The sequence below is a fragment of the Elephantulus edwardii genome, unplaced genomic scaffold (genome assembly GCF_000299155.1).
Source record: "Elephantulus edwardii isolate Elephantulus edwardi_28Jun2011 unplaced genomic scaffold, EleEdw1.0 scaffold00354, whole genome shotgun sequence".
NCBI lineage: Eukaryota > Metazoa > Chordata > Mammalia > Macroscelidea > Macroscelididae > Elephantulus > Elephantulus edwardii.
Genome location: NW_006400104.1, coordinates 1969320 through 1976441, shown reverse-complemented (window position 1 = coordinate 1976441; position 7122 = coordinate 1969320).

Genomic DNA, 7122 nt, shown 5'->3' with positions numbered 1-7122 from the left:
AGAGCAATGCGATACCTGAAGATGGGGGTCGTGGGTCAGAGCTGCAGGGGTGTGTCCCAAAAACTTATTTTTGCCCCTTCTGGAAGGTGGCATCTTCTGCACTGAAAATGCATGACATAATCAAGGTTTTTTTTTTTAATTAATCAATTTAATTTTGTTTTCTCATTTCAATGTCTTTTTTTATAATTAAGATCCACAGGGCAAAGATCAAATCACTGACTCTTGTTTTACATATTCAGTGCTCATAATCAGTCACCATGGAGCCTCAACAACTCATTGAGACCCCAGGTGTATCAAAGTAAACATAGGGTTTTTAATGTCTGATTTTCCAGAAGTAGATATCGTTGTTAGGTGCCATTGAGTCAAGTACGACTCATAGTGACTCAGTGAACAAATGATCTGACCCCTGCTCTATCCTGCACCATCCTCACACTTCCTGACACACACGAGCCCATTGCAGCAGTCATCATATCAATCCACCTGGGTGAAGGTCTTTCTCTCCTTTGCCAACTGTCTACCCTACCTAGCATCATGTCCTTCTCCAAAGAATGGCAGCCCCTAGCCACATGTCCAAAGTATGTGAGGCAAAGCTTCATCATTCTTGCTCCCGAAGAACACTGTGGTTTCACCCTCTCCAAGACATAGCTGTTCATTCTCTTGGCCATCCATGGGATGTTCAGTGCTCTTCTCCAACACCACAACTCAAAGGTATCAATCCTTTTTATGTCATCCTCATTCATTGTCCAGCTCTCAGATACATAGCTAGTAATTGGAAAGACTAAGGACTGAATAAGATGTTCCTTAGTCTTCAAACTGACATCACTACTTGTCAGTAATTTGTAAAGGACCCTAACTGCCGATTTTCCCATTGCAGTGTATCTCCTTATTTCCTGACTGCTTGTACCAAGGGTGTTAATTGTTGATCCTAGCTAGATGAAGCTGTTGACAGTTTCAATCTTCTCTCCATTCATCATTATGCTGCCTATATGCAAGTCTTTCTTCTGAGGTACCTCCAGATAAATTAAAAAACTCAAAACTCCAGTTAGGAGTAAATATATTAACTGTTTACTTAGCAACTCTTGTGATTTGTACTTATCAGAGGTATTTATTAAATATTTATAGACAATGAATGTTAGAACACTTCAGATGACTTAATCATGTAGGTTAGATTTGTATATGCCCGTTGAAGTGTTTTGTTAATATTTGAGTCTATAAATAGGAATATCTGAGTGTGTTTTCATCACAAAGTCATTTTTTTGAGTAAGACTTCCATAAATACTTGTTGAATTCATTAATTATCTGTGCTTTTTAGGTTTGGAGAATCTGTCCTATTTCCTAAAAAGAAAATATTTGATACACAGCCCAGAGATGACTTTTAATAACTACAAATGTTTTGTATTAGCAGTTTTTTAAATGCTACCAGCAGTTAGGGCGATAAAATGGGATTAAAGGACTGCAAGTGACTTTTCTCTAAAAATTATTCTCTGACATTTGTCTATTACTCATGTCTGGGAAGATTTTTAGATGCTCACAGCCCCGTGTAATGTGTTTAATCTCAAAATTTGTAGAATCTGTGTATCCACATTGATTATCCAGTTCATTTTAAATCTTTGATTTACCCTAACCCCCATTCCTAATTTTTTTTTTCTTCAGTGCATATTATTTTTGGAGAAAGTCAAAAGTTCATGCTAAGAATTAAAAACAAAACAACTATTTCCGAGAAATTGTTTGTGTTCAATCTACTACTCTCCACTCTCTTACACTTCATTCTTATTTGATACTATGTAGGATATTAATTGATTTTGGAAAATAGGCCTCAATCACAAAAGGACAATTAAGTTTCTAAATGTACTCATGTTCACTAGCCTTGGCTTGTGGTGGTAAAAACCAATGTAGAGCATTTTGAGAAGATATTAAACTATATGAGATATGTGAAACTATCTTTAACTAAAATTTGGTAAGAACCAGAAAACTATTTTACACTGAAGATAATAGTTATTATTCAAGGAATTACTGAACTATTTATAGTTGGAATTTAAAAAAAATATGTTTCATAAATATTGCATGAGACTTGATATTTTCCCATGTTACTTGCTCCTTTTTAAGGAAACAACAGTTGGATTCAGAGTAGTTTTGTTTAGTGACTAAAGGCAATTTCATTTGTGATTAAAATAAATTTCTCAAAACATGAGTTTTACTTGAGAGGAGATAAAATGTAGGCACATTTGTCACTTGCCTTTGACCATCAATTTGAGCTCTCCCACAAGTCCTATGGTCAAGTAGGGTTTCCCTCTCTTCCAGCTCAGCACTAGATTACCTGCTGTTTTCTTTTTAAATATCTTCTAAACCCATCAAGATTTCTCCCTCTTCAGTGCCAGTTGTCAACTCTAACCTCTCATTCCCTCTACTTCTAGCATGTACTTTTCCTCTTTAGACTTCCTCCTACCCTACTCAGATCCTCCCTTTCATGAAGCAGCCACAAAGATCGTTGGAAAATCACCATTGATAAGTCAGACCCAGGCTTAAAATCCTTCTCTTGGTTTACACGGTTGTGTATTATCAGGGCCAGTTCCCTCCTGAGTCTCATAGTATGTTGCTCGCCTCTTGCTCAGCATCTTCAACCCACATTGATCTCCATTTATGAGCTTGAACTTCCCAATGTTAACGTTTTTTGCCTTATCTTTTCTACTCGTCCATCCACCTAATGTCTAGAGCAAGCCTAATCAAATTCAAATATTAGCAAAATCTTACCTTTCTGAGGAAACTTACATAGCAGGCTAAGATCCACCTGACATTAGCAGTAATGTCTCATTTCATGAACTCCTCTGAATCCAGCTTAAATTTCTGCCAGCTTTCTGTGCAAATACTGCTTGAGTGATTTTTAATAATCTTTGACAAGATATTCCTTGTATGATATTAATGATGTTGTTCAATACTTTCTGTGTTCTTTTGGATTGCCTTTTTTTTTTTTTGAATGAGCATAAATAGAGAATTCTTCCAGTTTGTTGAGCATAGATAAGTGGGCATATCCAGGGCTTCATTTATTTGTTTAAGTACCTCACCTGGCTTTTCATCAGTTCCTGATGTTTTAGATTGTTGATTTTGTTTTGTTTTTTCTTTTCTTTTTTAGTGCAGCTTCCACTCCCACTTCCAGAACTGGTTCTTGGCAGATGCTACTTCCTGAGATGGTTTAATAATGACTGATAATTTTAATACAATGACTATATGTTTTTGTCCATAACTTTTGATACTTCTTGTGTAATTTTAATTTTTATATTGTTTTATTTACATTATTTTTTTCTGTCTATAAAGTGTGCTCTCTGCTCTTCTGATAATTTCTAGCAATTTTGTTTAGTATTCCAGGTTGCCCTGTTTATCTGATAGGAAATGGAGGTAGCTGAAGACAATTATCTCCTCAAACTTCATGTAATCTCAAGGAACATTAGATTTGGGAAGAAATTTTAACTATGCTGTGTCTTATACCATGTTTTATTTTATAGTTAAGGGCATCCAGTGACAGAGAGGTTATTTGATTTGCATCTAAGTCATAGGTGGTGAAATGATTTGCATCCTAAATCACAGGCATAGCACTGGACCTCTGGGTTCTTGGCATTCAGGATAATTTGTGGAAAGCATATGGTCAAAATGAGGTCAGTTCTTGAGAGAGCCTTCAAGACAAGAGAAGCTGACTTTTGTTACTATGGAAACTGAGGATATTTGAGATTTTTTTTGACAAGCTTACCTCCTACCTATGCTAGTAAGAAAAAGAGTCATTGAGCTTATCTTTATGGTGATTCAAAACACTTTAGCTAGATCTTGTCACATGCTTTATAAGTTCCTGATTGATTGTGTAGAATTAAGTTATTGGGCACAGAACCAACTAATGGAAACACATTGATGAAATCATTTTTGAGGGGCATTAAATGGAACTTAAAATAAAGCTGAAATGGCTTTATGGATTTTTCACACAAACTGTTTATGAACATTTATTGCCAGTAAATTATATTGTGTCAAAAGAGGGAATCAGTCACTATGGCTTTAATAAAAACTTTTTGAAATAATAAAATTGAGGGTAATTTATTACTCAAGACTGGATAGAGGAAGGGATGAGAGAATTCATCCTGAAGGATGGTTGTCCACTCAGCAACTTCTGGAAATGGGGGGAAATTGTGTGAAAATTAGCACCATGATAAAGCTTGGAAAGAAACCAACTTTCCAAAAATCCTTATTTTCTTATTTTATTGTACATGGAAATAGTTTTTGAAAGTGATTGGGGCTCTTGAAAGTATTAGTTGAGGGTATAAGAATTGACATTTGTTCACCTTTCATTTAAAAAATGCAGAAAATCCATTATCTATTGAGAGAGATGGTTTAAGTTAATGATCAAGGGCTTTCATTTGCAAGCTAAAATGAAGAATTTCAAATCCCAGACCTCCCTCTTAGCTGTGTGACCAAAAGAAAATTCCTTAACATTTCTGTTCTGATATTCACAAAATATACACTACTAGTCCCTATCCAGCAGAAGTGTTCTAACACTAGAGTGTTCACAGTTCTGAGTTCATGTGAAGTGCTTTTAAGCATGTATTAACAATACTGTAAAAAAAAGGGAGAAATAGTAGTAGTATATTCTCTCCCCTTAACCTTTCTCTCTATCTCTGACAAGTTGAAACCAACACATAGCTGATGCATAATTTGATTTCCAGGTCTATAGTTCATACTGGAGGAGATTATCATGGTAGCACTTCGGTAATTGTCAGTGATATTGCTATCTCCTTCATTCTCCCAAGAACTCTAGGAGTAGTTGTTAGGTACAAAAAGTTGAGTATGACTCATAGTGACACTATGTAGAGCAAATCTGAATCCTTCCCTATCCTTTGCTATCATCACTGACTATATCTTTTACTCTTGAGCCCATTACTGTGGTCACCATGTCAATGTATCTTCTTGGAGGCCTTCCACTCCTTTACTGCCTCTCCATATTTCCAAGCATGATACCCCTTTCCAAGGAATAGCCTTTCCTAGCAGCATGCCTAATGCATGAGACATGAATCTTTGTCATCCTTGCCTCCAAGAAGCACTCTGGGTGCACCTTCTAATAGATATACCTGTTTATTCTTTGGTAAATCTATTCAGTACTCTTCAGTGCTCTTCTCCAACATCAGAACTCCAAAGAATCAATTCTTTTTCTGTCATCTTTATTTATTATCCAGCTCTCAGATACATAGCAAGTGACTGAGAAAGCCATGGCTTGAATCAAATACACCTTAGTATTCAAACTGAACGTATTACTCTTCCATAGTTTGGAGAGGTTCCTGACAGTGACTTTGTCCAAAGCAATATGTCTCCTTATCTCCTGACTGCTGGTACCAGGGATGTTAATTGCAGATCCAAATAAGATGAAGTTTCTGACAGTTTCAATCTTTTCTCCATCCATGATGATGTTACCTATAGGTCCAGTGGTAAGAATCTTTGCTTTCTTGATCTTGAGATGTCATCCATATTGAAAGCTGCATACCTTGATCTTCTGCAACAAGTGCTTCAAGTCCTTCTCACTTTCAGCAAGCAAGGTTGTATCAAAGAATACAGCTTACAATATGGATACCATCTCAATATAAAAAAAAGCAAAATTCTAAACACTGCACCAATAGTTAACATCAAGATAGATGGAGTAAAGATTGAAACTGTCAAAGGTGTCACCTTATTTGAAACCATAATCAACACCCTTGGTACCAACAGTTAAGAGATAAGGAAACATTTTGCTTTGGGCAAGACTGTTCTCAGGGACCTCTCCCAAATGCTGAGAACAATGATGACATTTTGAGGACTAAAGTATGCCTGATTCACACTGATGATCAGATAGACAGTAACTCAGAGTGACCCTCAGAGCAACAGCTCTGGATCTTACTTTAGTCTGAGCCAACCTCAGTGTCTCTGATGCTTCAGATGCCATTGTCACTGTCACTGTGTAAATACATCTCATTCTGGGTCTTCCCCTCCTATGCTGACCATCCACCCTTTCAAGCATGATGTCCTTCTCTAAACACTGACTGTTCCTGACGATATGCCCAAAGTATGTGAGATGAAGCTTAAAATTCTTGCCTCTAAAGAAACAATTTGGTTCTCCCTCTTTCCAGGACACAGCTGTTTGTTTACTTGGCAGTCTCTTGTATGCTCAGTACTCCTCCAGCACCACAATTCTTCTTCTGTCATACTTAGTCATTGTCCAGCTTTAAGATGCATAGCAAGTAATTGAGAAGACCATGATTTGCATTAGGTACAACTTAGTTTCTAGACTACATAGTTGCTCTTTAACATTCTGGAGAGATCTTTGACAGCAGCTTTTCCCAGTGCAACTTGACTTCCTGACTGCTAGTACGAAGGGTGTTGATTGTGCATCTTAGCAAAGTGAAATTATTAACAACTTCAGTCTTTTATCCATCTGTGATGATGCTGGTGCATCCATTGGAATGTGGTAAGGATCTTTGCTTTGAGTTGCATATCTCTCACTGCTGGTGATTTTGATCATTGTGTTCATGTGTCTTTTGCCATCTGAATATCTTCTTCTGTAAAATGTCTTACCATGTCTCTTGCCCATTTTGTGATTGTGTTATCAGTCTTTTTATTCTGGAGGCCCTGTAGAATTCTGTAAACTTTTGTTATGAGACCCTTGTCTGAGAAGGTTTTGCTAAATGTCCATTCCCAGTCCGCAGGTGGTTTTCTTTTTTACCATTAAAAAAGGGTTTTGATGAGCACAGAGATTTAATCCTTAGAAGGTCCCATTCATCAATTTTATCCTCTTCAGATTGTGCATTTCTGCCTGTATTTGGCAATCTCTTTATACCATTGACTAGGCCTTCTAAGCTTGGTCCCAGTTTGTCTCTCATGAACTTTGTGGTTTTGGCCTTTACTTCCAGTTCTCTGATCTGTGTTGAATTTATTTTTGTATATGGTATGTGGATCCTGCTTCAGCTTTCTGCACGTAGCACCACCTTTTTTTGAAGAGGTTGTCATTTCCCCATTTGATAGGTTTTATTTCCTTATCAAGTATCACCACCACCAATCTTGACCCCACATTTCTCCTCATAGAGCCCAGCCTCCCGGATAATCTGTTCTGCATATAGG